The sequence below is a fragment of the Prionailurus viverrinus genome, chromosome A2 (assembly GCF_022837055.1).
Source record: "Prionailurus viverrinus isolate Anna chromosome A2, UM_Priviv_1.0, whole genome shotgun sequence".
Taxonomy (NCBI): domain Eukaryota; kingdom Metazoa; phylum Chordata; class Mammalia; order Carnivora; family Felidae; genus Prionailurus; species Prionailurus viverrinus.
The window spans coordinates 79,687,298-79,713,412 of NC_062562.1; the positions used below are offsets into that span (position 1 = coordinate 79,687,298).

At 40.2% G+C, this 26,115-nt stretch overlaps 1 protein-coding gene and 1 non-coding gene across 12 annotated transcripts in view; one reads left to right on the forward strand and one right to left on the reverse strand.

The window, feature by feature from the left end:
* SRPK2 (SRSF protein kinase 2) overlaps positions 1 to 26,115 on the forward strand; it is a 257,229-nt gene that overhangs the window by 118,002 nt on the left and 113,112 nt on the right. The window lies entirely within an intron of this gene.
* On the reverse strand, positions 21,527 to 21,611 carry TRNAR-UCG (transfer RNA arginine (anticodon UCG)). The gene has a single exon. It is a non-coding gene; the product is annotated as a tRNA-Arg (tRNA).

Below are 26,115 nucleotides of genomic sequence, written 5' to 3' on the forward strand. Positions count from 1 at the left end.
GTTCAGTGTGGAGCCCAACCCGGGGCTCGATCCCACAACCCTGGGATCATGATCTGAGCTGAAATCAAGAGTCGGATGCTTAACCCGTGGAGCCACCCAGGTGCCCCGCTTATGTTACTTCTTAACTGTCAAGCACAGTGTGGGGCCTCTGTGACCAGGAATGGTCCTTCTATCTCTAAAATTTTGTCACACTGCTCATTTGAATTTAAAGAGTGAATATTTATAGCTTTGTATAGACTCAAAATCCTCAGCATTATGTGACCTCCTCATTTTTCCTCAGAGTCTACATCTGGTTGGTCACCGGGTCCTGTTAATTCCCTTGCAAGCATCCTTCCCAAACCCTGTGCTTCTCTGTGACCTTAGTGCACTGCTTTTATTCAGCCTTCCTGCCTCTGGCCTCCAGTGCTACTCAGTCTCTTTGCTGCCTGTCACCAGCCCCTCCCCTTTGCCCATTGTGTCACCTCCAGGATCTCATTCCTACGAGAGACTTCCTGGTCAGGCTTGAGAAGGTCTTTTCACTGTTGGGTGCCCCCCACCTGCAGTTCCTGCTGCCCTTGGCTCTTCACTCCTCGCCTTCTTCATAAGTGCTCTTCCCTCTGCATAGACCTCACCATTCAGACGCTGTCCCCACTTTGAATGGCCCCTCCTGTGCCCCTGCAGAGGGTCCTTCTCTGTTTGTGTCTCCCAGAAAGCCGTTGATACATCTGAGAAGCTGCCCGTCACCCCATTAGATGGTGAGAGAGTTTCATCCATCTTGGTGGCGTTCCTGGCACATCTTGTAGCCCATATAGTAGACACAAATTTTATTTGCATAAAAGATTTTTAATTTCTTTCCCAATTAGTAAGGAGGTTTACACTGAGAAAAAAATTTTTTCTTTTTAATCAGACAGTATTGTTGGGCAATATTGTCTTAATTTGCTCTCTCCTGAAAAGCTCTGTTAGATGTTTGTTTCTGTAGCTGTTTCACCCAACCTCCCTGTGCTCGGAAACCTTAAAGGACTCCTACTATCTTCCGTGGGGACTCCAGTGGCATCTTTCTGCCTGAACCCTTTTCTCCCGGAAACACTTACCTGATGTTTGAATTGCCCGCGCGCCAGGAGCCTTGGAGGCATACCAGTTAATTAATGGCAGAATTGGGACTGGAGCTTAACTGCTTTCTGTCTGTCTAGTGCTCTTTCCCTTGCATCTGTCTGATGCCAGCAGCGAGGACCCTAGGCGCAACTCCCTAGATTGGACTGGGGAAGTTTTGTTGATGCCATTTTTCACATTTAAATCTTAGGTGTTCGGCTGAACTGCCGCTGTGTACCAGTCTTCTCTGATTTATGGATATTATAATCTGGATAACTGAAATTTAAAATTCTGTACTTCTTCTCAAATTCAGAGTTTATTAAAATTCTCAACTTGGTTCACAGCCCTTACTAAACTCACTAGTTACTATTTAAGGTTGTTTGGCAAGTGACTTTGGGATTTTGAATTTAATCTTGGTCACCTCTGCTCCTTCTCATGTTCTTCAACTGTAAAATGACATACAGACTTGGAAAATTGAGATTACAATGTAAAGATGTCCAGGCTTTTTGAACTTTGTCCACGCCGTCTACCAGAATCAATAAAATACAGGAAGTAGCCTTACATATTTGAGATAACTGCTTCCTTGGTAGGCTTTGAGCCTTTGTAGCTTTCTGTTCTTATATTCAGGTTTTGGCTGTAGTCAAGCCAAAGGTTACTCCTAAGGATTAGAGATCCGGCTTGCCTTAAGATTCATTGGTGAGCCCAGCTGGCTGCTCATTTGGCTGCCGCAGGCCAGGCTAGGCCCTGTCTTGTGTGGATGTGAGCTAAAAATAGAGGATTCATTTTGGGTTGGCAAAGCCCAGGCTCTGGGTGGTTTTCGTTGCTTGTTTCAGACTGGACTTTGTGTGTGTGCTTGTGAGTGGATCTTTGTGTATACAGTAGAACCTGATAATACTCTGCTGTACTTTCTGTGGGGCTTTGTCTACAGCCCATCCCCCCCCCCCCCGCCACCCCCCATAAACTATCAGCCTCTTCCTCACGAACAGGCAGAGGAAGAGGGATCCTATCAGATAACTTAGAGCTCTGAAACGACAGGGGCATTTGAGATGGTGTTGTTCGCGTTATAGATGAGGTAGCAGACCTAGAAATGTTGCCCATCATGAATCAGATGATAATCGCACAAGATAGAAATGGCAGCAGGGGGAAATATTTGATTTTTTTATTTTTTTATTTAATTTTTTTTTTAAAATTTTTTTTTTTCAACGTTTATTTATTTTTGGGACAGAGAGAGACAGAGCATGAACGGGGGAGGGGCAGTGAGAGAGGGAGACACAGAATCGGAAACAGGCTCCAGGCTCTGAGCCATCAGCCCAGAGCCTGACGCGGGGCTCAAACTCACGGACCGCGAGATCGTGACCTGGCTGAAGTCGGCGCTTAACCGACTGCGCCACCCAGGTGCCCCTTGATTTTTTTATTGAAAAATACATATCCGTTTATGATTTGGTCTTTGGACTTGGAGTAAGGTTATCATGCATAGAATGGCAGACTCTTGACAGTGGCCCTGCCCGGGTGACCTTTTCTCCGGGGAAGATTTCCTTCTAATAGCTTTAAGCTTTTCCAGTTGTCTGTTTGAGAAGGGTGGTGGGTGGTCGTAGAGGGAGTTACTGATTGTAATGTGAGTCCTTGAGAATTGTCTCAGTACTTCACTGGGAGAGGCAATAGGGGTGTGAGAAGGGGGGAACAGGAGAGGCTGTGGGAACAAAAGATCAAGTCCTACTTCATCTCCATCCTGCATGGAATCGTTTCCTGTAAGGGAAGGGAACACTTTGTGGTGATAGATTTATAGAATATTAGTACCGAAAGCAGCATGATACATTGGAAGAGAGAGTATGGGCTTTGGAGCCACGGACCAGAAACTAAATCTTGGCAAGCTACCTAACTTAAGTCTTAGGTTTTCTTGATCTTCAAAATAAAGATGATAATGCCCACCTCACATGGAATTGTGAGGATTTAAAGAGATAATGTTTATAAAACGGATGTTTAAGAGGTAGTGGGTGGTATTGTTTTCTGATCACATGCTCTGGAATCAGGCCAGATTTTCTAATGCGCTCAGACACCAGATTGCTTTGTTTACCTTGGGCAAGTAGGTAACCTTCTCTGGGCCTCAGTTTCTGTATGTGTATAAAGCAAATATAATAATGCATACCAGTTGGGAAATTATGAATTTAACCATTCAATAAATGGCTTAGATGCCACAGAGAGGGAATGTCTAAATTTAGCTTGATGGTCCTGTTCTGTACCTTAGGTTGTTACCATCTAATTTTGGTGTCAGAATTAGAGTTTTTAAAAGTTTATTTATTTTGAGAGAGAGGATGTGCAAGTGGAGGAGGGGCTGAGAGAGAGGGAGAGAGAATCCAAGCAGGTTCCGCATTGTCAGCGCAGAGCCTGACGTGGGGCTTGAACTCACAAACTGTGAGATCATGCCCTGAGCCGAAATCAAGGAGTTGGACACTTAAACTACTGAGCCACCCAGGTGCCCCTAGAGTTAGAGTTCTTTAGAAGCAGAATTTCAAAAAGAAGTTTACATTCTTTCCCTACCATATAGTCTCTTTTTAAAAAGTTATTTTGTATTCTGACACCATTTCAGTGTTTTCACTTGGAGTCCTTGTATCTTTTTGCCTCTATATTCTTTCCATCAGTTTGGCAAAATGGTTCTTGATCATTCTTTAAAAGGCAAACAAACAAAACAATAATAAAAATAAAGCATTGCAGGGGTTCCTGGGTGACTCAGCTGGTTACATGTCTCACTCTTGGTTTCAGCTCAGGTCGTGGAATCAAGCCCTGTTCCAGGCTCTGTGCCAGCGTGGAGTCGGCTTAAGATGCTCTCTCACTCTCTCTTTAAAAAAAAAAAAAAAAGGCAAAAGATTACCTGCCAAACTATTAAACAAAATAATAAAGCATTGCAGATTGTGCACTGGAATTGTGCTGCCAAAGATTACTTAAATTAAGCATCTTAAACTGGCAAATATTCATTAAATATTATATATATATATATATATATATATATATATATATATATATATATATATCTGGTAAAAATATTGATAAACATCTGGGTAAATATCCGGTAAATATTTTCATTTGTGGCAAATAAAGCCCTCCAATAAATCAAGAGCATGTTGAAAATACAACATATGAGAAAAAACACTTTACAAAATGTTTCAAGGCAGTATGCTTCCTCTTTCTTCAGCGATCTTGCCATTTTTAGAGACAAATGAGGTTCAAAGGTCAGCTGTTAGTTCACCCTGTGCTTTTCTGAAACTACAATCTGTGTTGAGGCTGTTAACGTTAAGAAGGTTTTTGTTCCGTTTTCCCCTCCCTCTCTCCCTCTCCCTTCATCCTGGCCTGTTTGTAATTTCTGTCTGGGATTTATATGTAGAGAACTTTACAAACCAGACATAATATGTAATGCCTCATGTGATTTTTTATACCCTTTCTGTATTCTTGGGACTCTGTTTAAAGAAATGTTTTAAAATGTGTTTGTTCTCCCCTGCTTCCAGATAAAATTATTTCACTATCACTCCATGAAAGGATAAAAGTACGTTTATAAAAAAAATTACCTATGACCTTTTAGGCTGAGCCCAGCGTATGTGATTTGGAAACTGACTTCCCTCTCCTGTAGGTAAAATATCATCAGTAGAGGTGGGGAATGTGAGCAGAATTCATCTTCAGAAAAGAGTACTCGGAGGGAGGAAAGGAAATAGACTGTAGGTAAGGAACGGTTGCTGACAAGGCAGAAAACCAAAAGCGAAAGCTGCTACAAAGCAAGATCTTGTTTAAAAAGAGGAGGAAAGAAATAAGCTCAAGGGATTCTGGCTTTCTTACTGTTATCAATTACGTATCGCTCTTTTTGAATCTATGCTCTGATTTCCCCCTAGGTGGTTTTTCTGTTGTTGCTTTGTATTGTAGAGCACTGTTCCTATATCTGGGTCTGTCGAATTAGAGTCTGTTAATTAAGTTATATTTATTTATTTATTTTGCTCTCATCCCACCTCATCATGTCAGCTTCTAGGAATATATTTGAAACCATGTCTTTCGATTTTCCCCTCCAGCCTTCTTAAGGGCTCTGACCTACTTAAAGAGGGGAAGAAAACCCCAAATGATACACTATTTTGGGTGTGGAGAACTGGGCGTACTGTTTCATTGATGCCTTGATAATTCAGGAAAAAGTCCTTTGTTCTCTCTGTTTTTTATTGAATGACTTCCTGTGCAAGGACAAATTGGGTCAACATTTTTTCTGACCTAAGAAGGAAGGGGTGGTATCTATATCTTGCATCTTCTGATGCTAATTCTATTGCAGTTTTTAAAAAACGTCTTTCATTAAAATTTTGGATTTGTTAGGACTTAGATTTATCTTCTTGTTCCCCTGTTTGCCAGTTGGTAAAAATAAATTGTGCTAGGGAAGGATAATTTGTAATTCATAGCCTCTTCTGATGAATGGTACTATTTCTAAAGTGGAGGTTTCTAATCAGTAGGCTGAGCTATTCAGGTATGTAGGGCAACCCTACAGCTGGGTTTGCCAAGGATAGCCCCAATTTAAGGATGTTTTCTTGGATTATTAATAAGGGAAGGAAAGAAAGAAGCCCTTATGGAATGATGAATTATGTGGTCATCCTTGCTTCATGTCTCCATAGGTCTCTAGTGTGGTTAATGTGTCCACACTTTCTTCTCGGGGGTCAAAATGTCCATTTGGGCAGAAAACTTGGAAAGGTGTGTTTCAAAATGATTGTGGTTGTGTCTGTCTAGTTAGTGGGATTATAAAAGATGTTACATTTTTCAGTGAGCTTGCTCTAGTTTCCAACTTTCTAGTAAACAAAATAATTTTGTTATTAAAACCAAAAGAACTATATTTCAGAAATTGTTTATGTTTAACAAATATAAAATGGAGACTGTGTAATGGTGAAGCCTGTCAATCAGGCTTTTGCATTCCAAGCAGTACAAGCTGATTTTGTGTATTTTAACTAGTAATACAGTTTATTGGAATGACTGAAGTATAGTTGACTTTCAAACAATGAGGAGGTTACTAAAACAATCCTGTATGTAACTTTTGACTCCTGAAAACATAACTACTAATAGCCTACTGTTGACTGGAACCCTTACTGATATTGATCAGCACGTATTTTGTATGTTACATGTATTATAGACTATATTGTTACAATGAAGTAAGCTAGACAAAGGAAAATGTTATAAAAATCATAAGGCAGAGAAAATACATTTGTAGTATTGTACTGTATTTGTCAGTACCATCAGTTTATGTCGTCTGTTTACAAGATGAATTGTCTATCAGTACCTGCATTAATGTCTTACCTGATAACAAAACACTATGGCTGTTACACATATTTCTAACACTAGACATCAGAAATGAAAACAAACTTGGGGTGCCTGGGTGGCTCAGTCGGTTAAGTGTCCGACTTCGGCTCAGGTCATGATCTCATGGGTCATGAGTTTGAGCCCTGCTTCAGGCTCTGTGCTGACAGTCTGGAGCCCTGGAGCCTGGAGCTTTGGGTTCTATATTTCCCTCTCTCTCTGCTTCTCCCCGACTTGTTCTCTCCACCCCTCAAAAATAAATAAATGTTAAAAAATTTTTTTGAACGAAAGCAAACAAAAAACGAAAGAGTAACCAAAAGAAAATGTGAAAAAGAAATGCATGTTTATTTATAGGGTATGAGTCATGCAGTGATAATGAAGTAGCAACAATATGGTTGTTTTATGGTAGCCTACTATAATCGATGTGATTGCTTCACGGGAGCCTAGCTCCTATACCAGTGAATGAATCGTTATAAAACTTTTGTGCTTTACAGTATTACAGTCCTATTCATAATAAAGTATTGGAAACATTGTTGCATTAAAAAATTACTTATCTGTGATGATAGGGTGATAGGCAGTTCCTCCAGTTATGAGAGAGGGAGGCATAGTGTATAGTAATGTAATTCTTTGAAAGCACAGTTATAAAACAGAAAATTAACAGTATTTTATATTAACTCTCATTCGCCTTATGCCTACATAAGGATGGGCTGTCCATTTCCATGCAAGTCTTAGACACAGTGTTCCTTGTGGTGAATATGTAGGCAATGATGGTGATGACACAGAAATGTCCCATACATTGCTTGTCATGCAGTTATTAGATACTCACACAAAGACACACACATACACAACAGTTAAGTTTATTTATTTAAAAGAATTTTTTAATGTTTATTTTTGATAGACACAGAGTGTGAGTGGGGGAGGGGCAGAGAGAGAGAGATAGAATATGAATGAATGAATGAATGAATGGGTGAATCAATCAATCAATCTGAAGCGGCCTCCGGGCTCCGAGCTGTCAGCACAGAGCCTAACGTGGGGGTCAAACTCACAAATCACGAGATCATGACCTGAGCCAAAGTCGGTTGCTTAACCAACTGAGCCACCCAGGTGCCCCTCACAACAGTTAAGTTTATTAACTGTGTGGCATGATGAGTGTTTACTCTTCACTGAGTGGACATCGATCATCACAAAGTCTTGTCATCTTTGGGTTGTGTAGTCTGAGGGGGAAGAAACAGAAGAGGAGGGGTTGGTCTTACTGTCTTAGGAGTGGCAGAGGCAGAAGGGGAGGCTGGGGGCGGGGCAGGCACTCTGGTACATGTAACCTTATGGGGATACCTCATAATTTCTGACTTTTTTTTTTTTTTGCTTTTTCACTTCTCTAAAAATGTTTCTAAGATCCATGCCTTGAAACCCTTCACCCACCCACCATTTCTGCCACATCAACAGTCTCTTTCATGATTTCGTTGATTGGCTCTTTCGTAAATCCTGTGAAGTCATGCATAACATCTGGACACAGTTTTCTCCAGGAGGAATATTCTTTCAGTCTTGATGGCTTTCATGGCTTTTTCTAGAACAGTGGCATCTTCAATGGTGTAAGCCTTCCATACTCTCATAATGTACTATCAGGGTTCTCTTCCGTAGTGTTCACAATGCTTTCCAGACATCACTGTGTGTAACGAGCCTTAAAGTTCCTTATGACCCCCTGATCTAGAGGCTGAGTCAGAGTCATTGTGTTTGGGAGCAAGTAGACTATTTTGATACCTTTGGTGTTGAACTCAGGGGATTCTGGTTGGCCAAGGGCATTGTCCAGTATTAAAAGAACTTTATTAAAAAAATTCTTTTTAATGTTTATTATTTTTTTGAGAGAGAGAAGTGGGGGCAGGGGGGGTGGGTGGTGGAGACAGAGAGAGAGAGATGGAGATACAGAATCCAAAGCAGACTCCAGGCTCATAGAGCCCAGTGCAGGTCTCGAACCTTCGAACTGTGAGATCACGACCTGAACTGAAGTTGGATGCTCAGCCGACTGAGCCACACTGGCACCCCTTAAAAGAACTTGAAAAGGCAGCCCCCAAGGCACTTGCTGATCAGGGACAAAGCTTCAGGGAACCCATCCAGAAAAAGGGTTCTCACTGTCCAGGCCTACTTGCTGTGCAACCAGGCACTGGCAGCTGATGTTTATCTTTGCCCTTCCAGGCTAGGAGGTTAGCAGCTTTACAGACAAGGGCAGTCCTCATCATAAACCGGACTGCATTTGCACGAAACAGTAGAGATAGACTATTCCTTCCTGCCCTAGGTCCTGGTGCTTGCTTCTCTTCCGTTTTTATCAATGTCCTTTGTGGCACTTTTTTCCCCGAACAGGGCACTTTCGTCTGCATTAAAAACCTGTTCAAGCAAATATCCTTTCTCTTCAGTAATGTTCTTAATGGCGTCTGGGAAGTCATCTGCTATCTCCTGGTTGGCAGAAGCGGCTTCTCCTGTTATCTTAACTTTTTTTTTTAAGCGAAATCTCTTTCTAAAATTACCGAACCATCCTTTGCTGGCATTACATTTTCCAGCTTTAGATCGTTCACTTTCCTCTTACTTTAAGTTGTCATATAATGACTTCGCTGTTTCTCGAATCGTACCAGTCTTTAGAGATACGCCTTTCTTTTAGCAATCCGCACCCACATTAAAGCTGCATTTTCAATACGGGGTAAAAATGTATTTTGCAAAAAGTCCAAGGTTTTTGTGCCTGCTGGCATAGCAGCAGTGACAGATTCATTAACTTCCTTTTCTTATTTCTACAGTGGTCCTTGTGCTGGATCCATTTATCTTGAAATGGCGGACAACTGCAGCTGCAGACCTCAATCCATGTATATGCCACGCCATTTAACTTTTTCTTGTAAGGTCACGCTTCTTGGGAGCACTTCCAGCCTCACTAGTGGCACTTCTTATGGGTCCCCTGGTGTGATTCAGGGTTACCAGTATTGCACGAAACACAATGAGAAATACACAAGAGTTGTGAGAGGTCGCCTTTACTGAGATACAGAGTTTACTGGAGATGCAAACTGAGCGTTCGTGATTAGGGTCACCTTGCACTTGAAGTGTGCACTCTCACCACTTGAGCTCTCCACAGTAGCAACAGGAGGTGGCTATGAAATGTTTACAGGAGTTCAGTGTGTATTACAGTTAATTTTATGCAGTTATGGTTTAATGAATCTTTCTCTTGACTACACATGGCACCATGTACAGTTTGTAAGTGTATAAGTTTTGATAAATTTTAACTTTTTATAATAGATTGGTGTATATTTTATGGTAGTAAGTGATAAAATAGTGTAGTACCTACATATATTTTATGCATTCGTGACATACCTAATTTTTTCTTAAAATTTTTTTTTACATTTCTAGGCCATGTAGTTTGTGAGTTTATTCAAATTGTCAAAAATCTCCAAAAAACTTTCCACTGGGTTTATTGAAAAAAAAATCCCTATATAAGTGGACTTGCACAGTTCAAACCTGTGTTGTTGAAGGGTCAGGTGTAGGTGATGGAACAACAGAAAAGCTGAGGGACTGGTGGAGAGACAGCAGCCACTGCCACGGCGCTGGGGCAGTCTTGGGTCATGATGGCTGCTGGCCACCACTGTAGCTGGACGCCTTCCTTGTGCTGTCATTTTGCTTCCTGGGCCACGGACCTGTGCTTTGGCCTTCAAGGAGCAGGGACACATCTCATCTTCTAGTCCAGGAGTGGGAGGCAGAGTTTCATGGTGACTCCTGCATGAGCTTTTCTTATCATCTATTCACACCCAAGAGATGAGACTAAGAATAATAGTAGTAATAATGGTTTAGTTTTCTTGATATCCCATCTATTAGGAATTTGAAGGAGGCATGCAGCCTCTATAAAAGAAATCTGCTTTGGTTTGAAAATGATCATTAATTACCACTTGTTGAAAGTCCCGACTCATGTTCCTTGGCTGTTGTTTTCTCCGCATGACTCAGACCTTACTTAGAACCTCTTGTCATTTGCCTGGTTGGGGGAGTATGGAATAGTTATTTTGACAGAGGGGTTGATTTAGATCTATGCTTTGCCTTTAGTTCTGGGTTATTTTGCTCATGAGTTGTTTCAATCGTAATAATACTGTAGCTTTTTTAGTGCCTTAATTGTCAGAGTATACTGCTGGTGTTATTGGCTGTTTATAAACATTTAAATGCTTTCCCCGAAATCAGTCCAAGACGTGTGTGTGTGTGTGTGTGTGTGTGTGTGTGTGTGTGTGTGTGTAAAATGAACTTAAAACCAAGCAGGAAAAAATAAGAGTTCTGTTGTGTTAATTGCTCTGGATATGCTTTCTTAGGTTCTTAAGGTTTGGTTTATGGCCTCAGTAGAGCAGCCACGTGCTTCATGTCTGGTGGCAGGAGCCACATGTGTGAGAAAGAACTTGACTTAACTGAGTCACGGTATTTATTTATTCATTAATTTTTTAATTTTTTTTAAACGTTTATTTATTTTTGATACAGAGAGAGACAGAGCATGAACAGGGGAGGGGCAGAGAGAGAGGGAGACACAGAATCTGAAATGGGCATCAGGCTCTGAGCTGTCAGCACAGAGCCCGACGCGGGACTCCAACTCACGGACCGCGAGATCATGACCTGAGCCGAAGTCGAACACTTAACCGACTGAGCCACCCAGGTGCCCCCTGAGTCACAGTATTTAAACATACATGGTAATTAGAGCAAAAACTTTGTGGCCTCAGAGTTAAGCCTGATTTACATTTTTCTAATCAGAAATTGAATGTGAGATTTAAGTAGTGTTTAGAGTTCCTTCCAGGGGTGAAAAATACTTGGGCCCCAGAGGAATTACCCACTTAGACGATTTGCCCCTCTGAACTTGTAGTTGTCTTAGTAAGGAAGATTTGTTTGATGAACCCGAATATTTGCACATTCTTCTCCTAGGAGTTACAACATTTAATCGATCCAGGTAAAGGTGTAAGTGTGTTTTGAGAATGTGCTGAGTAGTTTGCATAGTTTAGTGGATCTTCTATTAGTAGACTTGCGGTAGGGAGTTGGGAGTATGCAGAATGTTATGACAAATAGTATTTGTTAGCTTTTCTAGTCTTATTTTTTCCTTTAAGTTTTAGAATTAATCATTTTGGCAGCCGACAGAACGGTATTTCAGAAAGTCACCTTTTCAAACCAAGTTTGATCAAAAGCATACAACTTGTGGTGTTTTGTTTTGTTTTGTTTTGTTTTGTTGTTTTGTGTTTGAGAGTTGGTTCTGTGTGTTGCTGTGAAATGTCTAGGGTTTCTGTCTGATAGCCTCAGGAAGCTGATGGTGGACGGTGTCCTGGCGGGCTTCTAGCCCTCAGGCCTGTCTTAGCACACACCTGATTTGATGGTCTCACCTGCTGTAATTTAAAGTGAATCCTCAGACCATTGTCTGTCTCCTCAGGACATGATGTCATGTGCTGCATCACACAGCCCTTTGGAGAGCGGTTCCCAAACTGGCGTTCTGATTCGATCTCTACATTCGTGGGGGTGGTTGATTTGGCTGTTTTCATTTTTTAAAAATAGTTTTTTAATAAAAATCTTGAGGCAGTTCGTCCTAATTGCTTTAATTTGGTATTTCCCACTTGGTGCCCCTTGTAGATATGTTGTGCTGTGTTGGCTTGACTTCATCGCTTTTCCACCTCTCTGGCAAGTATAGGTCACTGTTGTCCCCAGTACTATATTAGAGGCAAGATGTTGTCAAGATTTTGGGGTTTTCTAATCTTGGCCCTATCGTTTACTAGCTCTGTGATCTGAAATGTGTCTCTTAGATTGCCCTAAAGTCTGCTTCCTGATCTCTAAAATGGGAACAAAACCTGTTTTTCCCTCTTACAGCATCACTGTATCTGAAGAGATATTATTTTGCAGTGAACCAGCCACCTGTAAATTATAATACACATCATTATTTTACATGCCACTAAGAAAGAAAAATCACCGCGTTGATTGCAAGATGCATCCTGCTATTGGAAATTATAAGTGTGAAAAATGTACATGTTAAAATAAGTGAAATGTATTATATGAGACAGCTCCATTCTTCATATTGCTGTCAGAGTGATATTTTAAAAACCACAAGTCTTACAATGTCATTTCCCTGCTTGAAATTTCTCAATGATTCTCCATAACCTAAAGACACAGTCCAAACCCTTAATGTCATGGAAAAGGGCCAGTGTAATCTGGATTCGAGTGTGGTGCCCTACAGCATCAGCAGCACCTGGGAACTTTTTAGAACTGGGACTTCTCGGACCCTTTCCCATTCCTGTGGAGTAAGAAACTTGGGGGTAGATCCAAGAGCTTTTTAACAAGTTCTTTGGGGGATTCTGGTATATGTGAAAGTGTCAGAACTTCGATCTAGGTCAAACCTACTTTAATAAGTTTCTCCCCCTCTCCCCCTTCTTTTTATGTGCGTTTAATTTAATGTAGAAGTACTGGGACTGCTTGGAGGTAAGGTGAGTACTCCCCTTCCCAAGAAATTATCCCCCAGAGAAGAGCACTGCAGACAGCTCTCGTGTTAGGACAGGCTGTCTCAAGGAGTTAATTTTGAATAGAAAAGAATTCTTTGTGATGACATACTATAAATCAAAATGATTTCAATCAATGCTTAGTTTCAGATATTTTTAGATTCACTAGTGGAAGTAGTAAAAAAGGCAAAGGCTTTTTTAACACTGATTTTGTAAAATTCCTCACAGTTGCAAGTGTTGACTGTCTTTCTGACGCCTTTTAAAGATGACACAAAAAGCAAAACAATAAGTGATTGTGATGTGGAGATTGTGTGTGTGTGTGTGTGTAAAATGGAAAAATGAATGGTTATTTCTGACTTGGGATAACAGTTCTAGAGGCAGTATCATATCCATTAAAATAAAAAAAGAACCAAAATCTATCTCACAAGGCTTGGAAATAAAGATGCTATCATTTGAAAACCAGCTTTAGACTAAAGAATTGGCTTTAAGGGCACCTGGGTGGCTCAGTTGGAGAAGCGTTCAACTCTTGGTTTCGGCTTAGATCATGATCTCATGGTTGGTGGGTTCGAGCCTCGCGATGAGCTCCAGTTAGTGTGGAGCCTGCTTGGGGTTCTCTCTCCCTCTTTCTTCCCCTCCCCACTCTGTCTCTCTCTTTCAAAATAAATAAATGAACTGGAATAAAAAAAAAAAAAGAATTGGCTTTACTGCTGAAAATAGTGATGACAAAAATGCATATGAAACATCTGAATAAACTTGCTTCATGAAAGTAAGAAAAATGTTCTAAACAATATTCTGTAACATGTACATTTAACTATATGTGCTTAAATTAAAAATTAAATGTTATAAGTGCACATTTGCTTCACCTCTATACCTACAAATTTACCAAAAATTTTGGGGGAGTAATTGCCAAATAATATTTATAATTTCAAAAAACCCTCCATTGCCCTCTCTACCATCCCTTTCTCTTCATGGGCTTCTTGCACTCTTTGAAAGTCTGTTCCCATTTTCTCCCCATGTTTACTGTACATTTTTTCTTTCCCACCGTCGAGGCTAAGAGTACGTACCTTTTCTCTGCCTCCTGTGGCAGCTGGTGCATACCGCGTGTCCGTGCACCTGTCTTCATTGCCCTAATGCTCTCTGGTTGCTTCTTTATTTTTTCTATTAATTTGAAGGCTTTCTTTTTGGGGTAATTCATAACTAAGTGTAATGAGCATGGGTTTTGTAGACATGCTTGGTTTGAACGATGGCTCAGCTACTGTTTAGGCTTATTACCTGGCACAAGTTACTTAGTTTCTCAGTCTCCAGAAATTGAAGATAATAATTAGTTTGTTGAGTTACACTGAGGATTAAATGAAGTAGCACATAGTTAAGCATCAGTAATGCTTATTATTCAGTTTTGTCTTCAGTGTGTCATAGGGACCCAAGGTATCTTTTCTTAAGTGAGTTAGAGGAATTCTATCTAATTTATCCCCAGTTATCTCTGGATAGATCAAAAAGCCATACGTGAAATATTAGCATATATTTCAAAATCTTATTTACTGACTAACAGTTTGTATTGCTTCAAATGGTATTTGTTTAATTCTAACCCTTAAAAAAAAATCACCCATAATCTCACATTCCAGTGGCAACACATCTATGGTCTTTTTCTGTTTTTTCTTTTTACATAACTGAGTTTACTAAAATATAATCTCACTTATTTGATTAAAACTGGAATAGGAGAAGTCTGCTTAATGTGCACCTAATTTTAATAGGGACCTAAATTTCATGTAAATTGTGAAGGAGGTTTAACTGGGCCTTAGTTTGATATAATCATAATTACAGATTCTTAAAATTAAATCAATTTTATCTTACACATAATAAAAATTTCGCGTTGTTTCATCTGTAAGCTAGTTCACTGAATGAACAAAGGATGACTTAGGTGTTGTTTCTGGTATAATATCCCCCCACCCCCACCCCTCACTTTATTTTTCACTTCATAATTGAACTTTGCAGGAATTATTGAAGGGACCTTGTTTGGTGGGAGTAGTTGAGAACTTGATCTTTTTCTGGTGGTCTCTCTCCTAATACTTTTATGCTCACATTGTTTTGAAGAGACTATTAATGAATTCATTCTCTTTGTTTGTCTTGTCCCCCAGTTGTTACTCGGTCTGCCAGTTTCTTTTGTCAGGAGCTTGGCCTCTTATTAATATCAACATCTATTATTGTCACCATGAAATCTTCCATATTTTCGAGATTTCTGCTGTTATTGAATTGTATCCACAGTCTGTTGTCAAATGACTAATTTATCTGGACCTCCATTAAACAGATCTAGGTCTTTTTTTTTTTTATTATTTAAAGTATGGAGAGATACTTGATTTGAACATAATTTTATGAATTCTCAGTTTACTCATGAATATTTTGTGTTTTTTTTCTTTTGCAACCTCATTAGTCCTGAGACAGATTACAAGTGCTTGCATAGTTTTCTAAAAATAATTTTTTATATTGCTGTTTTTGCTTTAATGTACTACAGACTCTTTTTAAACTTCATTTTAAACATAAATATTGTTTTTGGGACACTTGGGTGGCTCAGTCATAAAAGTGTCCAACTCTGGATGTTGGCTCAGGTCATGATCTCAAGGGTTTGTGACTTTGAGCCCCTCATTGGACTCTGTTGCTGATGGTGCGGAATCTGCTTGGGATTCTCTCTCTGTCTTACTCTCTGTGCCCCTTCCCTGCTCATGCTCTCTCTCTTTCTCTCCCACACTCCCTCAAAATAAATAAATAAACAATAACAACAAAAAGATTTAAAAAATAAAAATAAATTTTATTTTTAATAAATTCAAGAGTATTGGATATATAGGGATCAATAATATGTTTGCTACTATAAACAGTCCTTGTATACATTTAAAATTCTTTTGAATTTTTCTTTTATTTTTTTAGTTTAGAGGGAAAGTGCATGAGTGGGGTAATTGGGCAGAGGGGGAGGCAGGCTCTGCTGCCAGCACAAACCCTGACGTGGGGCCCCATCCCACAATCGTGGGATCAGGACCTGAGCCGAAATCAAGAGTAGGATGGTTAAGCAACTCCGCCACCCAGGTACCCTTACGTTTTTTAACCGAAAAGCATCTGGATTGTTTTCTGTGGACAAATTCCTAAGGAAAAATCACAAGATAGGACCATTTAAAGTTTTCCGATACATATTGCTAGTTATTTTAGCAGTTTATGTTGATCAGCTTGTGAGTGCTGATGTCAGTATACATTTATCTGTGTGTATGGTTGTTTTTAAAAACTTGGAACAGATGTGAAAGGTAAATCAAGGGTATCTCATTGGTATATGACCTTCTAAGGCAAGGGAGACCCGTCTCTGGGTGAATCTTGTTAGCATCCTGTGTCCCTCCATTCATCCCGCTGAAGTATGTCACGTTAACCGTTCTAAGGCGCACATGCTTTTGTCATTTTCCTCTTCTCCATTTTCTGCTTACTTGCTTTTCCACCGACTTTAGAGCCCGGCAGTGGTGGTGGTCTCTCGCCTGTGTCTCCACCAACCTTATCGCTGAGTTCTGTCCCGTGGACTCGGTGCTGATGCTCAGCTGGAGTGCCGCGTTTGCTTGACTCTAGTCACTCTCCAGTTCCCATCTCTGTCCGTCTTACACATCCTTCAAGTCCCATCTTAAGTATCTTCATCCTTTGTTGAAGGAGTACCTTTCTCTTCCACTAAAGGGTTCTGTGGTTTTGGTCTCTTTCATCCTCAGGTACTCTTTGCTCAGACTGAGCACTGCATTGTCCTGCAGCCAGACTCTGCTCGTGCTCTGGAAGAGGGGCTGTCTCCTGTTAGAAAATGCCCTCCCTGCCCCTGCCTGGATTCTACCTGTATGTCAGGACCTAGTTCACTTCCACATCCCCTTGAAACCTTCCTGGATCGCTCAGTCCTTACGATGTTCATCAGTACTGCTTAGTTCTTAAATTAAAAACTGTTTTCGCCTTGGCTCCTGGGCTAGATTCCTGTGACAGTGACTCTGCTTGGCTGCTTCCGTTTCGACTCTTGATAGTAAACCTGAACCTTTTGGTTTCTGTGTGGTTGTTTCTGTTTGTCACCTCATGGCCTCAGTGCCATATGTTCATTTAACCAAGATCTGTTCCTATTCTGTGATCCTGGATCTTGACTCTAGAATTTTATTCCTGCATTCCCTCTCCATCTGCAGGGCAGAGTATGGGATAAGTGGGGAAGAGAGAATCATCTCTGTCTTTGCAAAGCTCAAGGCTGTGTGTTTGATGTTAAGAAAGTGAGATAACTAGATGCCTGGATTTTCTTATAGGTTAGAGCAGAAAGGAAGGCCCTTTAAAGCAGCAGCATTTTAGGGTGACCTTACTTTTTATTACTGCTATCTTTAAATGTGCATTTATTTAGTTTTTTGTTTTTGTTTTTTGTTTGTTTTGAGAGCAAGAGAGCATGAGAGGGCAGAGTCTCTGGAAGAGAGAATCAAATGTGGTTTCACATGCTTGCTTGGTTGAGTTTTCTTGCTTCGCTGCAGTTTTCTTGCTCTCGTGGGCACCCACATCTTTAAATAACTGTTGGTTGGCCAGTGTCATTCAGCTTCAAGTCCACAGTAAAAAGGCAGCAAGGACACTGTTGGTTCTGCTAGCAGTTCTACTTAATACTCAAAACGTTTCTATATAAAAGTGATAAATGACTGTATATATTAATTTACTCGAAAGGAAGCACATTAAAAGATGTTTTGGTATCCTCTTTGAGTATCTTTTCTATGGGCTGCTTATCCTTTCTAAAGAACTCGTATTGCATCTTTCTTATTCCCTTTAGTACCCAGATACTGGAGTGTCACAAATTTCTGTTTTAAACATTTTTGAAGAGAGATATTTTCAGAGGGTTGACGCGCTTTGCAGCTTCAAATGTAAATTTTCTAAGTGTTAATCAAAAGATCTAAATCCAGGCACCGTACTGTTCTCCTAGCAAGTTAATTTTCCACATACATTGAGCTTTATCCATTCCTTGTATCACTTCTCCCTTACCAGCTTAGGATGGTGGTTTTGGCCATCATTTACATTTTTGTTATTAAAAACTTCCTTTTTTAATTTTTTCTCAAATTTTATTTTTTTAAATTTACATCCACATTAGTTAGCATATGGTGCAACAATGATTTCAGGAGTAGATTCCTCAGAGTGCCCCTTACCCATTTAGCCCATCCCCCCTCCCACAACCCCTCCAGCAACCCTCAGTTTGTTCTCCATATTTATGAGTCTCTAATGTTTTGTCCCCCTCCCTATTTTTATATTATTTTTGTTTCCCTTCCCTTATGTTCATCTGTTCTCTTAAAGTCCTCATATGAGTGAAGTCATATGATTTTTGTCTTTCTCTGACTCATTTCATTTAGCATAATACCCTCCAGTTCCATCCACGTAGTTGCAAATGGCAAGATTTCATTCTTTTGGATTGCCGAGTAATACTCCATAATATATGTATGTATGTATGTATGTATACACACACATACATACACACACCACATCTTCTTTATCCATTCATCCATCGAGGGACATTTGGGCTCTTTCCATACTTTGGCTCTTGTTGATAGTGCTGCTGTAAACATGGGGGTGCATGTGTCCCTTCGAAACAGCACACCTGTATCCCTTGGATAAATACCTAATAGTGTAATTGCTGGGTCGTGGGGTAGTTCTATTTTTAATTTTTTGAGGAACCTCCATACTGTTTTCGAGAGTGACTGCACCAGCTTGCGTTCCCATCCTTTCTTAATTTTTAATTTCATTGTTATTTTTATGAAGTTTATTCTGAGAGAGAGAGAAAGAATGCGCGTACACACATGCAAGTGGGGAAAGGGCAGAGAGAGAATCCCAAGCAGGCTCTGCACGGACAGCGCAGAGCCCAACACGGAGTGCAAACTCACAAACCGGGAGATCATAACCTGAGCCACAGAGTTGGACGCTCACCAGACTGAGCCCAGGTGCCCCCAAAATACTTCCTTTTTAAAAATAGTAGATGAAATACTTCCTTTTTAAAAATAGTAGATGAAATACAAAATACTTCCTTTTTAAAAATGGTAGATGAAAAATAGTAAAAATAGCTTGTAGGGATGGAGATTTGCCTGTATCAATTATTTCCCCTTTCCTCACTTCTCTGAGGATCAGGGTAGGTTGTGAGATGTTTACTGTGCGTTTTTAAATAATATTTTTTAAAATGAAAGAGAAAAGAAAATGTACTTCTTTGTCTTCAACTGCTTTGTATTAGTACAGGACATTGCATTTTCTATATAATGAAGTAAAATGAAGTATGCTATAGCTACTCAATTTTTACCTCCTGTCCCCCAACTCAGTTCACAATCTGGAAGAGAGTTGTGCATTACTATATTTTTGGTGCCTTTAGTCATTTACCTGTGGCAAAGTAAATACATTAAAATCTAAAATGGTTTTCCTTAATAATACATTCTGTACTTAAGAAACACTGTTGAGAATTACTGGTTCAGTTAATGCCAATAAAGGATCTAGCCCTTCAAGGGAATTCTTGTGGTCTGTGGCATATGTGTTTGGCAGCAGATGAGGTAAAGACGGGTATGATAATGAATTCAAAGGAGAGGTGGCTATAGGAGGGTGGGGTAGGTAGAATTAATTATAGTTTAAGGCTTGTTAAATGCTCTTGTTGGACTTTTCCTTCATTATTAACCTTCATATGATTCTGGGTCCCCCAGTTACCAGGCTTAGATCAAATTGCTCTTTGTTCTGTAAAGTGGAGAATAATAGTCATATCCACAAAGAGTGTTGTAAGGGGGTTGAGTGAGTAAACATATGTTAAGAGCTTAGGATGATAGTTAACAGTCATTTGATCTCAGTAGTTATTCCATATAATACTTTTGTTAGATTTTTTATACTGGTGGCTTGGCCACAGGAGTTCATGTTCATTCTGGGACCTGCCTAGAACAGGAAGTGGAGACATTGGGGAACGTGTTTTATTTGGTTTTCTGGCAGATGCCTAGGAATTGACTGGTAGATAAAAACATAAATGTCTTGAGAATTTCAAGACTGCAGTGAGGTGAATCTGGATGGGAAGTGGAGAATATCTGTGATGTGTAATAGGTTCTGAGTTGTGAAAAATTCTGGGTTTGAGGCATAATGTGGCTTCTGAAGTTCTAAGGCTAGGAGTAGTTGCATTGTTGAAAGAGAATTTTTAAACATTGAAAGGGGACCTTAGGATCTTTGGGGGGTATTGAGGAATCTGAGAGAGAGTTGAATTCTTCCAAATCTGTAATGAGGTATTTCTGAAAACCTTTTTTGTCTTTGAAGCCAGAGTATGAACTTGGAACCCAAGGGAGGAAACATAGAAAAGATCAAAGGACTGTATGTTTGTAATGTCCATTCAACCAGTGAAACTCTCAGACTTACATTCTGATTACTGATTGTGTATCAGTGCTTTAGTCTTTGTAGACTTGATGCCTTGTACCTTGAAATTTCCCTGGATGAGGTTTTAAAGTAACAGGTGCTTTCCTATGGGGGCTGTATAGGGGAGAATTGCTGGGGGGTTGTCTTCAAACTCAGGGACATGGATTTTGGGAGTCATAAACCTCATCCCCTGGTAAAGGCTTAGGATAATGCCCATTCAAATTCTGGGCTCACATTCGTCCTCTGATTTTTGTCAGGCTCCCTGGCTCACTGTGTGACTGGTTTCATTGGGCTGGTAGCCTCATCTCTCCCCTTATAAAGCCTACTCAACTCAAGCTTAATAGGGAAGTGAGAAGCTATGCATTTATTTTCCCATTCATTCATTAATTCATTCAGCAGACTTCATGCCCAGCGTGGAGCCCAACATGGGACTTGAACTCATGACCCTGAGATTAAGACTTGAGCTGAGATCCAGAGTCAGACACTTAACCAGCTGAGCCACCCAAGTGCCCTATAAGCTATGTATTTAATTTTACGTAAAAACACATATACAAACATCAGGCTATAATTCACACAGCATATAGTTCACCCATTTAAAGAGTAAAGCCAGTAGTTTGGGTATATCCACAGAGTTGTGTAACCATCACAATAAGTTTTAGAACATTTTCATCACCCCCCAAAAGAATCCTATACCCTTTAGCAGTCATGCCCCATTTCCCATCATCCCCCCAGCCCTAGTCAATCATCGATCTGCTTTTTTTTCTCAATGAACTTGCATATTTTGGGCATTTTGTACAAATAGAACCATACTATATGTGGTCTTTAGTCAATGGCTTCTTGAAGCATTCTTACCATAATGCTTCAAGGTGCATCCGTATTGTAACATATATTTGTTCTTCATTCCTTTTTATTGCTAAATAATACTCCGTTGTATACGTGTATATACTACATTTTGCTTATCCCTTCATCGGTTGATGGACATTTGAGTTTCTACTTTTTGATTCTTGACTAATGCTGTTGTGAACATTCCTCTGCAAATTTTTGAGTGGACATGTATTTGTTTTTCTTCTGTTGGGTATACTTAGAAGTGAAATTGCTAGGTCATATGGTAATGCTTATGTGTAAGTTTTTGTAGTAACTGCCAGGCTGTTTACCAAAGCTGCTGGACTTATTTAATGTTTATTTATTTTTGACAGAGACAGAGAGAGAGAGACAGAGCATGAACGGGGGAGGGGCAGGGAGAGAGGGAGACACAGAATCTGAAGCAGGCTCCAGGCTCCGAGCTATCAGCACAGAGCCTGATGTGGGGCTCGAACCCACAGACCGTGAGATCACGACCTGAGCCGAAGTCAGACGCTCGACCAACTGAGCCACCCAGGCGCCCCACTGCTGTACTTATTTAGATTCTACCTGTAATGGAAGAGATTTCCAATTTTTCCACATCTTTGCCAACACTTGTTATTAGCTTTTATTTAATTGTTATTATAGCCATCCCATTGGGTGTGAAATGGCATCTCACTGTGGTTTTTATATTTACGTCCCTGATGGCTAATGATGTTGAGCATCATTACTTACCATCATGTGCTTATTGGCCATTTGTTTATCGTCTTTGGAGAAATGTCTGTTAAGATCCTTTACTCAATTTAAAATTGAGTCATCTATCTTTTTTATTACTGAGTTGTGAGACTTCTTTATTTGCTTTCAGTTATTGAGTTTGGGAGTTGTTACGGTGCCTTTGATTCTAGGCAGTTAATAGTCCCAGCTCTCCCCTCTCACCACCAAGGTGTCTCTACAGAAACGGAGAGGAAGTGAGAGAGGATAGGGGATTTGCTCCTGGTGCAGGTGAAAGCAGTCCCTGCTCTCTTATCCTTATATCCCAATCAGTATATTCTTTTGATTTAACCCAAACTTGGAAGGAAATCAAATTTGATTTAACCCAAAACTTGAGGAGGAGATCTGTCTTTGCCACTTGTGACGTGGAATTCTTTTTAGAGCATGAATTTTGCTTCTTCCTTGAACACATACACAATGTGTTTTTTTTTTTTTAAACAAGCAAAAAATATTTCTCTTACTTTGTATCCTGGGAAATATATAAATAGAATCATTAAATGCTTTCAGGCAAATACGATTTTGTATTTCTTTAAAGTAGATTTAGGGTCACCAAGCTGGCTCAATAAAAAAAGCACGTGACTCTTGATTTTGGGGTGGTAAGTTCGAGTCCTATGTTAGATGTAAAGATTACTAAAATAAATAGATATAATATTTTGACATAGTTATTAACATATTTTAGAGATCTTTAGATTCTGAGACTCAACAGAAATTTGTATGTGGTAGTAAAACTATATTTTAAAGTTAACTTGATTAGCACAGTTCACAAATTTTAACATTGTGAACAACATTGCCTGCCTGGTAGGCAACATTGTGGCAACATTGTGGCAACATTGCCTGCCTGGTAGGAGTCTGTGGTGGAAACACTGCCCAGTGTGGTAAAGCAGCCCTACATGTGACGGCACTTGAAATACGGCTGCTAAAGACTGCTGAGTCTTTAGGTTCATTTATTTGAACGTACTAAAACTTAATTAATTAATTTTTAAATTATTTATATAAAATTTCTTTCAGTGTTTATATTTGAAAGAGAGAGAGAGAGAGAGACTGTGCAAGCAGGGGAGGGGCATAGAGAGATGGAGACAGAATCTGAAGCAGGCTCCAGGTTCTGAACTGTAGCACAGAGCCTGACGCAGGGCTTGAACTCATGAGCCGTGAGACCATGACCTGGGCCGAAGTCGGATGCTTAACCGACTGAGCCAACTAGGCGCCCCAAAACTAAAATTTCGATAGCCACATGTGGCTAGTGGCTACCTTGCATAAGTTCTAGACAGCACAACTGTAGAACCTTACTAATCTATTACATGGTTTAGAAGGAGGAGTTGAGTTGTAATAAGTACAATATATTTTTGGCAAATATTTTTACTGAATTTATTTTCTATTTTCTCCAGTGTTTTTTATTTATAGTTTTTTTTTAATGTTTGTTTATTTTTGAGAGAGTCACAGAGCAAAAAGCGGGGGAGGGGCAGAGAGAGAGGGAGCACAGAATCCGTAGCAGGCTCCAGGCTCTGAGCTGTCAGCACAGAGCCTGATGTGGGGCTAGAACCCATGAACTGAGATCATGACCTGACGAAGTCAGACACTTAACGGACCGAGCCACCCAGGTGCCCCTATTTTCTCCAGTCCTAGTTTTCTACGTGGGGCCTTTTGAACTTTATAAATAAAATTAAATTTCTGTGTCTGTGTCTGTAATTAAAATGTGATAAATGGCTGGGTAAATTTTCATCAAATTTGGAAGGTTTGAGATGTTCTGAGTGAAAATATAGGCTGTGTGTCATTCTAGAGAGTGGCTTTGGGCAGTATGGTGGCCGTTACCTATGAGAGACTGACGGACCCTGGGAGGCCCTCCTTGCCACCTTTCACCCAGGACGTGGGATAGATGGGAACAGCTCGTGTTCTAAGTATGAATCTTACACAGAAAGCTTCCGGGGCAGATGACCCGCACTGCTGGTTGGCATGTCTCTGTGGCCTGCTCCAGTGACAGTGGCACTGAGTCTCCATTGCGAATGGAGAAGGGCTAGCTGCTGGTCTTAAATTAATTATCCACTGTCGTTGCAGGCAGAAAAGCAAGCCAAATTGCAATGGCACTTTTTGGATGGTGGCAGCGTTCTAGGTAAATTCAACCTCATTAACATGATTGTGAAAGCTTCAGAAAGGAAAGGGAATCACTTGATTTGATACCTTAACACCCTTCTTAAGTTTAAGCTGATGTGTGTCTTGAGATTAGTTTTTTTTCCCTCATGAAACATTTAACTTTGAGTTAGCAAGTAAACATTTAAGGGGTGCCTGGGTATCTCAGCAGTTCTCTGTCTCAAAAATACATTAAAAAAAAAAAAAGAAAAACGTGAAAAATTTTAGGCCAGGGAGGATATTTATTTCACTTTGTTTATAAGTTTATTTATTTTGAGAGAGAGAGAAAGAGGGAGAGCATGGGGGAGGGGCAGAGAGAGAGAGAGAGAGAGAAAGAGAGAGAGAATCCCAAGAAGGCTCCATGCTGCCAGCACAGAGCCCAACTTGGGGCTCAGTCTCAAGAACCGTGAAATCATGACCTGAACCAGATGCTTAACTGAGGCACCCAAGTGCTCCAGTTCACTTTAAATAGTAGCTTAACATACCAAATTCGTGAAATACGGCAGGGATAATGGCAAGATACATTTTAACTGGCAGTTTGCAGTTTGATTTAGAATTCTGAATGTTCCAAAATGGAAGATGGCGGCAAGCTGAAACTTGAGCCAGCCTTGACTGAATGACCGACAAGTGAGGGGTGTATTCATGGAGTAGTTAGAACGGGTTAAGGTTTTTTTTTTTTTTTTTTTTTTTTTTTTTTAGGAAAGGATAGTAATTGTGAATTACTAGAAATAACTCAAAAAAAAAAAGCTATGCGTGGCCTTTTTGGAGAATATGTCAGAACATTACGGAGGACATAAAAGCACTCTAATGTTGGGGCGCCTGGGTGGCTCAGTCGGTTAAGCATCTGCCTTCGGCTCAAGTCATGATCTCATGGTTCATGGGTTTGAGCCCCATGTCGGCCTCTGCACTGACAGCTCAGAGCCTGGAATCTGCTTCGGATTCCACCCCTCCCTCTCTCTGCACTTCCAAGCCTGCTTGTGTTTTCTCTCTTTGAAAAATAAACTTAAAAAAAAAAAAGGCACTGGAATGTAAAATGAAGAGAGGGGGCAGGGTGATTTAATATTGTGTGGAAGTTATTAGTCTGTAAATTCTGCTGGTACAATTGGTTATCCATATGTGAGAAACTAAATCCAGAGCTCTACCTCACACTTTAATTCCCAGGTAGATAATTATCTAAATCACCAGTGTGTCAGAGTTGAAGATGTGTCTCTTCTGTTGATTGGAGTTTTTACTTCTAGGTATGTACTCTCAAGGAGTGGCTTCCACACTTTATTCTTCTGTGACCCACTGTGTACACAGATCTTTCCATGTATAACTGAAATTTCTTTAAAGAAGCAATACTCCTACTAAATGAAACACACTTTTTTTATTACATTATTCCAATTTTTAGTAAAATACTACCATGACCCAATACATTGATTTCATGAGTCACCCAGTGTAGCTTGACAGGGGCTGCCTTTGAGAAACTCTTGTGCATGGACATTTTAGCATGTTTGTAACAATGTAAAATGATATGTCCATGAGCACAAAGTGAAAACGTGGATAGGAATGATGACTCTTCATTTGGGGATGACTGCCAATCTGTGGAAGGAGGGGAAAGGAACTGAGGGTCTTCAAGTCCGTCTATAGTAAGTTAGTCCTTAATCTAAAAACATATGAAGCAAATGTGACTAAATGTTACAATTTGTTAACTTTGTAGGTGGGTCACGTGTTCTGTACCTTTGAAATAATGGAATCTAATAAACAAGAGGCAGAGAAAAAAGGAACAAAGGTGTGGAAGTGAGGCTAGATTAGTAAGCAGGACACAGACCGTCAGAACTGTATTCATCATGTTAAGCATATTTTGCTCTATTTCGAGGGCAGAAGGATTTAAGAAAAGAATGATGAGATCAGGTTTGTGTTTTTGAAGGATCACATTCATTCCCGTTGGGACGAACAGAGGTTGAGGGAAGCGTGGTAATGATTCAGTTGAGGGATGTGTGTGGCTTGGACAGAGTAGGGCAGTGACGGAGTCGGAAGGGGAGTGCCTGGAGACCTGGGGGACGCAGGCAGTGTGTTGGTGTCTTATGAGACACAGCGGCAGGGCTGACGCTGAGGGTAACTCCAGGCTTCCACCGAGATGCATGAGTGGTGGTGCTCTTTGCGCATG